Source organism: Eptesicus fuscus, chromosome 1 (genome assembly GCF_027574615.1).
Source record: "Eptesicus fuscus isolate TK198812 chromosome 1, DD_ASM_mEF_20220401, whole genome shotgun sequence".
Classification (NCBI taxonomy): domain Eukaryota; kingdom Metazoa; phylum Chordata; class Mammalia; order Chiroptera; family Vespertilionidae; genus Eptesicus; species Eptesicus fuscus.
In genome coordinates this window covers 84,610,675-84,625,350 of record NC_072473.1, presented here as the reverse complement: position 1 = coordinate 84,625,350, position 14,676 = coordinate 84,610,675, and positions in this window count along the sequence as shown.

Here is a 14,676-nt window from a genome sequence, read left to right as displayed (position 1 = left end):
TTCCGGGCGACACCATGTGTCCCTGGATCCGGGTGAGGCCTCGTGCACCTAGGCCCGGGTGAGGCCACGTGCCCCTGGGGCTGGGAGAGGCCAAGCGACCCTGGGTCCGGGTGAGACCATGTGTCCCTGGATCCGGGGGAGGCCTCGTGCACCTAGGCCCGGGTGAGGCCACATGCCCCTGGGTCTGGGAGAGGCCAAGCACCCCTGGGTCCGGGTGAGACCATGTGTCCCTGGATCCGGGTGGGGCCTCGTGCACCTAGGCCCGGGTGGGGCCGCGTGCCCCTGGGTCTGGGGGAGGCCAGGCGTCCCTGGGTCCGGGTGAGACCGTGTGTCCCTGAATCCGGGTGAGGCCTCGTGCGCCTAGGCCCGGGTGAGGCCACGTGCCCCTGGGTCTGGGGGAGGCCAGGCGTCCTTGGGTCCGGGTGAGACCGTGTGTCCCTGGATCCGGGTGAGGCCTCGTGCGCCTAGGCCCGGGTGAGGCCACGTGCCCCTGGGTCTGGGAGAGGCCAAGCGTCCCTGGGTCCGGGTGAGACCATGTGTCCCTGGATCCGGGTGAGGCCTCGTACACCCAGGCCCGGGTGAGGCCACGTGCCCCTGGGTCTGGGAGAGGCCAAGCGTCCCTGGGTCCGGGTGAGACCATGTGTTCCTGGATCTGGGTGAGGCCTCGTGTACCTAGGCCCGGGTGAGGCCACGTGCCCCTGGGTCTGGGAGAGGCCATGCGCCCCTGGTTCCGGGCGACACCATGTGTCCCTGGATCCGGGTGAGGCCTCGTGCACCTAGGCCCGGGTGAGGCCACGTGCCCCTGGGGCTGGGAGAGGCCAAGCGTCCCTGGGTCCGGGTGAGACCATGTGTCCCTGGATCCGGGTGAGGCCTCGTGCACCTAGGCCCGGGTGAGGCCACATGCCCCTGGGTCTGGGAGAGGCCAAGCGTCCCTGGGTCCGGGTGAGACCATGTGTCCCTGGATCCGGGTGAGGCCTCGTGCACCTAGGTCCAGGTGAGGCCACATGCCCCTGGGTCTGGGAGAGGCCAAGCGTCCCTGGGTCCGGGTGAGACCAAGTGTCCCTGGATCTGGGTGAGTCCTCATGCACCTAGGCCCGGGTGAGGTCACGTGCCCCTGGGTCTGGAGGAGGCCAAGCGCGCCTGGATCCGGGTGAGACCATGTGTCCCTGGATCCGGGTGAGGCCTCGTGCACCTAGGTCCGGGTGAGGCCATGTGCCCCTGGGTCTGAGAGAGGCCACGCACCCCTGGGTCCGGGCGAGACCATGTGTCCCTGGATCCGGGTGAGGCCTCGTGCACCTAGGCCCGGGTGAGGCCACGTGCCCCTGGGTCTGGGAGAGGACAAGCATCCCTGGGTCCGGGAGAGACCATGTGTCCCTGGATCCGGGGGAGGCCTCGTGCACCTAGGCCCGGGTGAGGCCACGTGCCCCTGGGTCTGGGGGAGGCCAAGCGCACCTGGGTCCGGGTGAGACCATGTGTCCCTGGATCCGGGTGAGGCCTTGTGCACCTAGGTCCAGGTGAGGCCACGTGCCCCTGGGTCTGAGAGAGGCCACGCACCCCTGGGTCCGGGCGAGACCATGTGTCCCTGGATCCGGGTGAGGCCTCGTGCACCTAAGCCCGGGTGAGGCCATGTGCCCCTGGGTCTGGGAGAGGCCAAGTGTCCCTGGGTCCGGGTGAGACCATGTGTCCCTGGATCCGGGTGAGGCCTCGTGCACCTAGGCCCGGGTGAGGCCACATGCCCCTGGGTCTGGGAGAGGCCAAGCGTCCCTGGGTCCGGGTGAGACCATGTGTCCCTAGATCCGGGTGAGGCCACGTGCCCCTTAGTCCGGGTGAAGCCGTGCCCCTGGGTCCGGCCGAGACCAAACCAGAGGGAGTCGGACCTCCGTTACCACCATTTGTCCACCATCCAGAGCTGAGGGGTCAGTGCTGACATGTACACATAAGGAACTGGTGGACATTGAAATTGGGTCTCAAAAGAACTGTTGGTCCTGAAAGAAACTCACTACAGACTGATTCATTTGCCTGTCAGCATAACTATTATTGCTTGTCTCACATTCAGTTCTCATAAGTATATATCTAGTGACATATGATCTCGCTCATCTAGGGGAAATGATGAACAACATAGACTGAGGAACAAGAACAGAACCAGAAGCAAGGAGGCATCGATCGGACTATCGGGCCTCAGGGGGAGGATAGGGGAGGGTGAGGGGAGGGGGAGAGTTCTACCAAAGGAATTGTATGCATGCATATGATCCTATCCAACGGTTAAGTTCAACAGGGAGTTGGGGCATGCGTGGGGAGGGGGGGGATGGGAATGGGGGGATGAGGACAAATATGTGACACCTTAATCAATAAAGAAATTTAAAAAAAAAAAAAAACTGAGCATAACTCGGGTAGTGTGTCACTTTGAGGAAAAAACATTATTTCACAAACGTTTCATCCACAGGAGCAGCAAATGTTTCATCCTCGGCATGCGGCCACCTCAGCGGCCGTGTGTCATCAGAAATGGCTATGCATGTCAGTGCTGACACGCGTGTCATAGGTTCGTCATCACTGGACTAGAGGCCCAGTGGACGAAATTTCATGCACTGGGTGGGGGGGGGGATCCCTCAGCCCGGCCTGCACCCTCTCACAGTCCTGGACCCTTCGAGGGATGTCTGACTGCCACTGGGAGTAGGCCTAAGCTGGCAGTCAGACATCCATCTCACAGTCTGGGACCGCCTCACTCCTTACTGCCCGCCTGCAGTGGAGGCAGGAGAGGCTCCTGCCACCACTGTGCTTGCCAGCTATGAGCCGGCTTCTGGCTGAGCAGCGCTCTCCCTGTGGGAGTGCACTGACCACCAGGGGACAGCTCCTGCATTGAGAGTCTGCCCCCTGGTGGTCAGTGCGCATCATAGCAACCAGTCATTCCACCATTTGGTCAATTTGCATATTAGGGTTTTATTATATAGGATACCCTGAAGAATATTATTTTTGTTATTTTATTGCGATATAATTGACAAATAACTTTACATTAGTTTCAGGAATACTTCAGAATGATTCAGTATTTTTATTGCAAAATGATCACCACTGTAATTCTAGTTAGTATCCATCACCACACAGTTAAAATTTTGCATGTGTGATTAGAACTTTTGAGATAGCAGTACAGATTGGTTGTTCAGAATAGGCATGGGGATGTAAAGTACAGCATAGGGAATATAGTCAGTAATATTGCAATAACTATGTATGGTGCCAGTTGGATACTAGAAATATCAGGTGGAATACTCTGTAAAGTATATGACTGTCTAACAACTGTGCTGTACACTTGACACTAATGAAAAATAATATTTTTGTAATGTAAACAGTGATTGAAAATTTTTTTCATCTGTCCTAGCAACTTTTAAATATAAAACACAGTATCCTGTATAATAAAAGCCTAATATGTTAAGTGTCCATTTGTCTGATCATCCATTCAACCAAAGCATAATATGCTAATGATATACTAAGGCTGCTCAACTGCTCGCTATGACATGCACTGGCCACCAGGAGGCAGACAGTCAACCGGTTGACCAGTTGCTATGATGTGCACTGACCACCAGGGAGCAGACGTTCCGACCAGTAGGTTAGCTTGCTGCTAGGGTCCAGCTGAGTGAGATGGGCCAAACATGCCCTGGAGTCCTCCCGTGGTCCCTTCCAAGCTGGCCAACCTCCCACATCCCTTCCCAGCCTTGATCGTGTACTGGTGGGGTCCCTCAGCCTGGCCTGCACCCTCTTGCAATCCGGGACCCCTCAGGGGATGCCGGAGATCCAGTTTTGACCTGATCCCACAGGCCAGGCCGAGGGACCCCATTGGTGCACAAATTCGTGCACTGGGCCTCTAGTTATTAACAATGTTAATAATGATTACTCTGAGATTTATACAGGGCACACTTACTTCAATACTTACTTTTAATTTTTGACTCAACTTTTTGTTTGAGAGGCTAATTTTGTATGGATGGTGTGTACTGTGTTGTATATAAAATGAATTCATTTGTATTTAAAATTGTTCATTACTCAGACAAGAAAAAATGGTCTCAAGCATAAAGAGTACATTACATATAATATTTAGATATTCTACATTATATTTATTTTCACCTATCACTTATTTGCCATACATATCACCCACAAAATCTAAATGGATAGTAAATGCATCCTCCCCACATGATTTAAAGTGAGGCTACAATTATGCATTAAAAGAGTAAAATAATTCCAGACAGTTGATTTCACATACCTGATGATCAATATGTAAAATAAAAATCCAGGGCCTCTTGTTCAAAATGACAAATTTAAACATAGTGACAACATATCATTAAACCAAGTGTGGTGCTCGACCTTGTACAGCTTCACAGACTGATGCCCATAAAGGTGGTCCTGTTTATATTTATACACTATTTACATAAATTAACTCATTGGATTTTCATAATCACTTGTGAGGTAGGCAAAGCAGCTATATTGGTCTTAAGTTTCTAATGTGACATTTATAGAATCTGATGTTCAAAGAACTTGTGTGACCACCCAAGTGCTAAGTGATAAAGTTGGAACCATAACTCTGGTCTTCTTTTAGTCTAATGCTCTTTCCACTCTAGTGAATAGCTTCTTTATGAAAACAGCATCATAGAATTTACCTGCCTATTAATTAGCTTTGCCTTAATAGTTCTTTGATAATATATGATTCCAGAAATAATAAAAATCATGCATAAATAACCACAAATTGGTATTCATTTGAAAATCTGTCATTCACTCAACTGTTAGTCAATCACTATTAAACCAAGAAAAAAAAAAAGTAAAACAAACTTATAAAAATAACATTACTTTTCCTCAACAAGAGTGTTTCCAGGCAATAAAAATTTTGTGCTCTTTGCCTTCCACAGCCTTAGCAACCCCTGAAGTCAATACTAAACATCACTGTAGCTTGTTCTCCTTCCACCTGCGATTATTAAGGGCAGAACTCAGCTTATTAAAACAGCTATCCCTCTCTTAAAAAAGATCTCCCTTGCTAATCTCATTGAAAACCACGAATTGCCTTTTCTATCTACCTATTCATTTCAGAAACAGAAAAAATAACACACACACACACACACACACACACACACACACACACAAAACAACAAAGAAAAGATCATTCTGCTTCTCTCCCCTCTCTATTTCATTTGTGTAAAATCTGCTCTTAACCTTTCTATGATTTCTTTTCAATCAGGAAAAAAAGGTTGCCTTAGCAACCAATTTACTAATTCAGTCAACTGACTTTGCTCAGATTTTTCTGAATGATTAATTAACACAGATTGCTTAATTTATCCAGAAAAAAAAATTATTTTTGAGCTCCTACTATATGTGAAGCAACTGATCCAGTCTCTTGTCAGAAAACAAGGTTTGTAGAACCACAAGAGAATATTGCTAAGGTGACATTAAAGAAGTTATGATGTGAAATCGCACACACATTCACACAAGAAATTTATATTCTATATAAATACAAAATTTATATATTATGCCTACTTATATGAAATACCCTCATTTCATATTTTATATACGCTATTTAAAGTTTTGAAATCCTTTTGGTTTTTGGTTATTATGCACTGGTGATTTAAACTCAGAGATTTTGGTTAGGATTTTTTTTTTCTTTGGAATGTCAGGGAGGGAAAAGGAGGCTGGCTCACATAATTCAAGAGTAATTGCTTCTTTAAAAAAAGAGTAATTGCTTCTTGAATGTATAACAAATGAATTGTTAATAATTTAGAGTAACTCAGTTTCCTTTCAGTGCACAATATAGTCTAGTTCACCATTACTAAAAGCAGTTGTTACAGGACCAGAGAAAGACCTTGTGCAGGCATTTTCATAGTGCAGAATGTATTATACTCAGATCAACAAACCTTGTTTAAATAATAATAATTATTTTTGTAATCCTTTGTATTTGCATAACAATTCATACTTTGCAAAGTGTCCTCCCAGATTTTTAATCTCATATAACTCTCCAAAATCTTATAGGCCATAGGAATGAGTTCCTGTAAGACCACATTTGGAGAAGCTTATTTTGGCCTCTAAGGAAACAATTGTCTTTCTTCCCTGAGAGTAGGCTGTATTTATGTTATTGCTAAAGGATGTAACAAAAAATGCTTTAGGAATGAAGGTGAAGGCATACACACACACTGGTCTAAAATAATAACAATTTGGATTGTATCACTTTTCTCTTGAGATGGGGTGGAGGATTGGAGCAGGATGTTGTCCCTGTATCATCTTGTAGGCCAAGCATCTGGCTCAGATTCTATTGTCAAATTTTCGTATTTCTGCACTTGATTTCTATACAAGTTTTGAAATGCTCTATAATTTGCAAGATTCTTGAGGGCAAGGACTACGTCCATCATATTTTTGTGTGCACAATACATATTTGTTGATATTTTTCATTAAATGCCAAATAAGTATACATACAAACATATCTATTTATTTGTTTGTTTATATAAAATTTCCCTAGTTTCCTGGCTTTAAGCAGTTAGATATTGTGGCCTAGCTGTTTCTTATCAATTTCTACTATCCTGCAAGAGTGTCAGGATCCTTTAGAATAGGCTTAATAACTCTTGGTTCCCAAGCAAAATTTTATATCCCCCATTCCCTCTATTGGGCAACATCATCTTTGTCATAGTCTTTGAGGATACCTTAAAATAGAAAGAACCCAATTTCCAGTCCCTAGCATATTCCAAGTTAGTTTCGCAACCTTGGAAAAATCACTTAGCCTACCTAGGCTTTTGTATCCTCAACTGCCAAACGAGGTTAATTAGGCCTACTTTACCTAATTTACTGGTTTGAAGCAGCTATTAAATTAATGAAGAACATAAAATGGTGTCGCTGTTGAGAGGTTAGAAATCATCTAAAGCAGCCCTGTATTTTAGAGCATCACTGTAATTAATTACACAGTAGGAAAGCCAAACCTATATTTCAGGTTTATATTCCAGTACTATTGACAATATTTTCTAGTAAGATTCTGGAAGCACATGGAAAAGTAACAATGCAAAAAGTTATGATTAGTATTCATTACATGACTCCTTCAAGCCCTGTAAGAACTTCTGAGGATGGTGAAGCACAAGACAGCAATGCCTTTATCAGTGGTCATGATAAGAAATCAGCTTCTAAGGAAGGAATAGGAAGTCAGCCAATGTCTTTAATAAAATAAAATGGAGGTCTTCCAAAATGATAATGAAAGGAGAGTCTGTGCATAGAAAAGGTGGCAAAACCAGCCGACCTGGTTTTTGTTCTCAAATTTATTTTTGCCTTGGAGGTGTTACTAATCCTTCTTTCAATCTCCATATAGTCCCCAAGGTTGTGATGGATAATGGAGAAGAGATTGTTCCCCCTTTATGTCCATGGACAAATTAAACATAACAAATTAGTCATCTTCGTTTTCTGTTGCACAGCTGAAATAAGACTTTTATTTTTATATAAGAGAAGTAAACACCTGGGGACAGTAGGAGGAAAGAAAACTTAAAAAGTTACATATAATTAGACTATACACAAACATGTATTGTGCACACAAAAATATGATGGACATAGTACTTGCCCTCAAGAATCTTCCAAATTATAGAGCATTTCAAAACTTGTAGATAAATCAAGTGCAGAAATACAAAAATTTGACAATAGAATCTGAGCCAGATGCTTGGGGGAGTTTCCCTCAGCCCAGCCTGCACCCTCTCCAATCTGGGACCCCTCTCATAATCCAGGACTGCTGGCTCCCAACCGCTCACCTGCTGGCCTGCCTGCCTGATTGCCCCTAACCACTTCTGCCAGCCAGCCTGATTACCCCCTAACCACTCCCCTGCCAGCATGATCAACACCTAACTGCTCCCCTACTGGCCCGATGGCCCCTAATTGCCCTGCCCTGCCAATCTAGTCACCCCTAACTGCCCTCCCCTGCTGGCATGGTCAAACCTAACTGCCCTCCCCTGCAGGCCTGGGTCCCCCCCAACTGCCCTCCCCTGCAGGCCTGGTCGCCCCCAACTGCCATCCTCTGCCAGCCTGGTCACCCCTAACTACCCTCCCCTGCAGGCCTGATCACCCCCAACTGCCCTCCCTTGCAGGCCTGGTCCCTCCCAACTGCCCACCCCTGCTGTTGTGTTCACCCACAACTGCCCTCCCCTGCTGGCTATCTTGTGTCCACATGGGGGCAGCCATCTTTGACACATGGGGGCAGCCATCTTGTGAGTTGGAGTGATGGTTAATTTGCATATTACCTCTTTATTATATAAGATGCTCTTGTTTCTAAAATCCAAGATACTCATTTTCAGCTTGTCATCTCCCAGAGTGTATACTCAGACCAAGATCTCAGCATGCCTGTACTAGTATGTAGCCTCAATATGTAAGTGTTCCTCTAAGTGTAAGGAAAAAAAAACAAAGCGGGGCCTAAGAGGACTATATTGTCCCTGTTGCTATTGATTAAGACTAACTTTATAAATTTTACTTTCATATCTGAGGATTTGCTTTTCTCCCAAAATGAATTACTTTGGAAGTTTTTTCTCTTTAAGGGAGATTTATCTCCTACTAAGGTCCATCTTTCTTAGTAAGATCAGCAAAAGATTTGGTAGTGCCCAGCTGGCATGGCTCAGTGGTTGAGTGTTGACCTATGAACCAGGAGGTCACGGTTTGATTCCCAGTCAGGGCACATGCCTGGGTTGTGGGCTAGATCCCCAGTGTGGGGCATGCAGAAGGCAGCCAATCAATGATTCTCTCTCATCATTGATGTTTCTATCTCTCTCTCACCCTCTCCTTTCCTCTCTGAAATCAATAATAGAATATTTTTAAAAAGATTTTGTGGAGACCAGCTCATAAATCACCCCTCTCTCAGGAAAACCCTCCTTCTTTATAGTCCCAAGATCAGTCCCCAGTTAACTTCCTGAATGCAAATCTCTACCCCAGGATCTGTTTCCTATGTAATGCTATCAGAGGAATGGTTCCACAAATAGTCAAAGGAAGCCTACTCTAACATAATATTTTGCAGCTAGATAGACTGCTGACCAGCTAGCATTTGGGCCCCTCATTTCCAGGTGTAAGTGAAGCACTGATAAGCCCTCGCATGTGTGTAATTATTAAAGCAAGATGGAATGCTGACAGAAAATAGTAGAAGGTGCAATATGTCAGTTTTTTTAAAGGTTTCAGTAGATTATCCTATATAATAAAAGGCTAATCTGAAAATAAACCGAATGGTGGAACAACTGGAACTGAACAACCAGTTGCCATAACATGCACTGACCATCAGAGGGCGTGTGCAGAACATGGTGGGCATTGGCTGCAGCGGGATGGTGGAGCAGGTGAGCGGGGGCACTAGACCAAGGCGGGGTGCCGGTCACTGTCATTGGGGCAAGCCTCTGGTGGTTACTGAAAATTCTTTGCTCCTGCATGCCACAGTCCTGCCCAGTGCTCGCACCTGCTGACAGCCCCACTTGCACCTGTGCCAGTGCCTGGCACCAGTCTAGAACACTCCGCACCATCAGCAGGTGCGAGCAGTGGCTGCCATCCCTGATCACCCCTGAGGGCTTCTCCACCTCCCCCTGCTCCTGAGGGGTGATCGGGGAAGCAGCTGCCACTCACACCCACTGACGGCATTGGTCCCGCTTGTACCCACTGCTGGCACCAGCCCCAATCGCTCTGCACCATCAGAGGGTGTGAGCAGGACTGGGGCCATCAGCTTTGGGAGTGGTGGCGTCAGGAGCGGGGCTGCAGGCAAACAGGGGTCAGGGGCCGCGGTGGGAGGGGCTGGGTGGGGGGCAGAGGATGGGCCGAGACCAACCCCTGTGCCTACCGCAGTCTAACGGCCCACAGTTCCTTTCAAGGTGCATGAATTCATGCACTGGGCCCCTAGTAAGTAATAAGGACAATGTAATCAAATAGTTTTTTTTCTGAGTGACATTGATTCATTGGAGAAAAACAAGGAAAGGCTAAGGGTAATTCATCACCAATAGAAGGTGAAGTGTGAAAGTCATAGGAACTGTTTGGGAGCATGTAAACAGAATGTTATCTCCCGAGGATAGAGTCCATACAAAAGCTATAGATTACATCCAGGACTTAATTATAAGAGTAACAGAGGTCCTAGGAAGATGGAAAGCTCATCCCTGGAATGTCTACTTGCGAAGGTCAGTACTTAGTTTAGGAAGGACGGAACCCTGATACTGGAGGACTGTACTGATCCAGCAAATCCTTAAAATTCTAGATTCCCTTGAAGTGGCACATTCTTCCTTGTTAGAGGCTATAAATCTCCTTTTCTTAAAGACTATGCACAGGCCTCTGCCTTGCAAATCAACCTGCACCTATATCAAGATCTATTGCTACCTTCTCCCTTGGCCACTAGGCCAAAAGCTAGGGTCTGTTTACAAAAAACAAAAAACAAACAAACAAAAACACACTTCACTGGGGAACTTTGGAGCCTGTTAAGGAAGAAAAGGTACTATACCCCCCAAAAAAGCTGCAGAACCTAGCCAGCATATATTAGCAGAAGCTAGGAGAATATATATGATGCTAAAACATGAAGGTGCTATAGGTCAAGGGAAGGCAGAAGATAAGATTAAATAAGGGTGAGTTTATTGACATGAGGGCTCTATTCCATTATATAAGATTTAACTCCTTGATATAGACTCCTGCTTCATTCATCTTTTTCTCATACCTCAATGTCAATAAGAGTGAGACTCTTCTTTAGGCTCTCAGTAAACTCTTTTATACCTCAACAAACTACTAAACTGTTGCTCATGTTGTTTCCAGTTTCTGCCTGGAATTCAAGGACCATCTTTCTTTCTTTTTTAAATCTCTATTGTCCCCTTTTTTCCCATTGACCCCTTCTAGCCACGCCCCTGCCCCAGGCTTTCACCACCCTATTGTCTATGTCCATGGGTTATGCATATATGCATACAAGTTCTTTGGTTGAACTCTTCCCACATACCAACCCACTTACCCCGAAGAATATTATGCTAAGTGAAACAAGCCAGTCAGAGAAAGTATGTAGAAGTTAATGAAAAAAATTAATTGTTGAAAAAAGTAGATCCAGAGACACAAAAGCATGGAACAGACATCGAATCTTATTACCATCTTTCTTCATTTGATCATCTCTCATCCACCCTTCATGATTCAGCTTACCTCCAAATTCCCACCTTGGGCTAAGTGTCTTTTTGTAATTATATCATAGCCCCATTTGCAGATCTTTTATATGGTGAACTTATTTATTGGACTCTCTCCCCCCCACCTCATCCTCAAGTTCAAGAGCTAAGTGTTATTCATCTTTGTATTCTTTATACTATTTTGGCTTCTTTAACATAGATTCACACAACAAATATTTGCTGAACTGCATGAAACTCACTAAAAATCATTATCTATGAAAATCCTCCAATTATAAGCAAAGCTCTGCTCACAGCCATAGTCACTATTACCAAGCTGAAGATCGAGACCACTGCTTTTGTGGAGTAGTCAGTGATACATTTTAAAGTTTTAGTATAAATGTGGTATATATTCTATAAGAATAACTCATTTCTGATCAATGAATGGAAGGTTTATTTCTAGATGGAGAAACAGAGCAAAGTGAACAAACTGAGTAAATTAGCTTCCCAATTTTGCTGATTCTAGTTTACTAATTCCCCTACTTTTATATAAAAAGGTAAAAGTGATTCAATTCTATTTGTTTCAAATATTCTAGCTATATAGAGATAAACTGCATTTCAATTAATAAAGGTCTTGGTATTATCAAGAAAAAAATTATTTAAAAGTCATAAGATGTCAAAAGATAAAGCCAAAACTTACAGTAAAAAGTTAATTTAGAAGTATTCCAGCCTTTTTCTCCTCCTAATATTGGCAAAGGCAAACTTCAAAATTCTGGAATGCTCTATTTTGCTATATAAACTTTTTAATTGAACCTAAAGCAGTTAATTTGAAAATATGTATTTTAGTTTGATAGAGGAAGATATGAGAGTTAGGATTAATATGCATAAATGAACATGGTGGCTGCCCTCTTACTATGAAGTTATTGTGCTAAGAATACCACCTATACCAACATTGCCACTCATTGAAGCATAAATTCTATTTAAGTTCAGTAGGCATAGCATAGTTATCTGCTGGCAATTTCTATTTGTGCATTTGTTAAGCATATATGTGCCAGGCGCAATGCAAACTCTCCTGTGAAAGATGACACTTTTGTATGAATGTGCTTATCATGTCAATCAAAAGGAGAGAGGAAGTGGAACTTGTAGAGAAAAGAGTGGTAGCAAAAAAAAGAAAGTAGGGCAAGTGAAAGTTGATTCTGCAGATACTAACTTGGCTACCTCACAATTTGACTGAAAGCTTTGTATGATTGAGAAAGTCAGTTTTAAAGATATATATTTGAAAACATGATGGGAGTCATGCCATTGTTAAGTTAGGTTTTTATGGTATTCATTGTCTATGAACTCTAGCAAACTGGAGGAAGGTCCTGTAGTAATATCTTTAGAAGCACATCAGTCATATTGTTAAAAGGAGCATCAGAAGATATCTATATATATATAAAAGGCTAATATGCTAAGTGTCCCTTTTACCAGTTGCTATGATGCACACTGACCATCAGGGTGCAGACGCTCAATGAAGGAGCTGCCGTGACGTGCACTGGCCATTTACAGAGACACAGCACCGCAGACCTGGTGCCCACAAATCAACACTCGGCTTCCCCCAAGTGGGACACAGGCCCTGCCACCACCCCAGAGCGACACCCCACTAAATCGCAGCTGACACTGCCGAGACCCCATGGTGCAAAATGCAGCTCACAGCCCAGCCCGGAAATGGTGGCTGTGGGCACTAGGTAATGACGTCAAGTAGCAATGCCTGGTTTCTTCTCCTTAGTGACTAGCCTCCTTGGAGTTTCTTCAGCCCAGGAACACAGGTTGCTTTAAGCCAGGTAGAAATATTTTAAACTTTAACCAAATGTCTGTGAAGCATTTTCCTGTGCCTCATCATATTTGATCCTCACAGAAGTACTGGAGTAGGTAGATAGGAGACTCAGTAGAATCCTATTTTCTTTTCATTAGCCAGAAAATGGAGATTTAGAAAGCTTAGAAACATGACCCAACTGAAAAGAAATAAGAAATGGTGAATCTTGAAAATGACTTCAGGTTTTCTCACTGCATAGAATATACTCAAACACTGCTACAGTTAAATATTTTACCCTTTGTCCTCCCTGAATGACCTACAATAATAATCTGCTTCCTGTTGATATTTACTGCTGTGTTGCTGACAATTACCTGAAAGAGAAGTTGGGGTGCTTCACTGGGCTGGAAAAAGTTTAGCTAAATCAGAAAGCAGGTCTAATTAAGCAAGTTTATTCTATATACTAGAGGCCCAGTGCACTAAATTCGTGCACGGAGGGGGGTTGTCCCTCAGCCCAGCCTGTACCCTCTCCAATATGGGACCCCTCGAGGGATGTCCGATTGCCCGTTTAGGCCTGATCCCGGTGGGCAGTCGGATCCCTAAACAGGCAGTCGGACATCCCTCTCACAATCCAGGACTGCTGGCTCCCAACTGCTTGCCTGCCTGCCTTCCTGATTGCCCCTAACTGCTTCTGCCTGCCAGCATGATCACCCCATAACCACTCTGCTGCAGGCCTGTTTGCCCCCAACTTCCCTCCTCTGCCAGCCTGGTCACCCCTAACTGCCCTCTCCTGCAGGGTTGATCACCTTCAACTGCCCTCCCTTGCAGGCCTGGTCCCTCTCAACTGCCCTCCCTTGCAGGCCGGGTGCCTCCAAACTGCCTTCTCCTGCTGGCCATCTTGTGGTGGCCATCTTGTGTCCACATGGGGGCAGGATCTTTGACCACATTGGGGCAGCTATATTGTGTGTTGCAGTGATGATCAATCTGTATATTACTCTTTTATTAGATAGGATAGAGGCCTGGTACAGGGGTGGGGGCCAGCTGGTTTGCCCTGAAGATGTCCCGGATCAGGTGGGGGTTCCCTTGGGGCGTGGGGCGGCCTGAGCGAGGGGCCTGTGGTGGTTTGCAGGCCGGCCACGCCCCCTGGCAACCCAAGCGCAGGCCCTGGTATCTGGAATTTATTTTCCTTCTACAATTGAAACTTTGTAGCCTGGAGTGGAGCCAAGCCTGGGGCTTCCTCCGAGGCTGGCAGCCATTTCTGTTGGGTTATAATTGAAACTTTGTTGCCTTAAGCGGGTGGGCCCGGCCAGGGTGTGCAGAAAGCTTTGCTTCCCCTGTTGCTGGCGGCAACCCTGGCCTGCTCTCTCACGCTCCATTCTGCCGCCATTTGTTTGAATTTGTTTACCTTCTATAATTGAAACTTTGTAGCTTGAGTGGAGGCTTAGGCCTGGCAAGGGCAGGCGGAAACCTTGGCTTCCTCTGTTACCTAGGAAACCTTGCTCTCTGTGGCTGTAGCCATCTTGGTTTGTGTTAATTTGCATACTCGCTCTGATTGGATGGTGGGTGTGGCTTGTGGGCGTGTCGGAGGTATGGTCAATTTGCATATTTGTCTATTATTATATAGGATATATATATATATAGATATATATATAGATACACACACACACACACACACACACACACACACACACACGCGCGCGCACACACACAGGCATATATATACTAGTAGCCCTGAACACAAATCCATGTACCAGTAGCTCTCTGAAGGGCCTGGCTGCTCTGTGCCCACTTCCCAGAGGCTCTCCA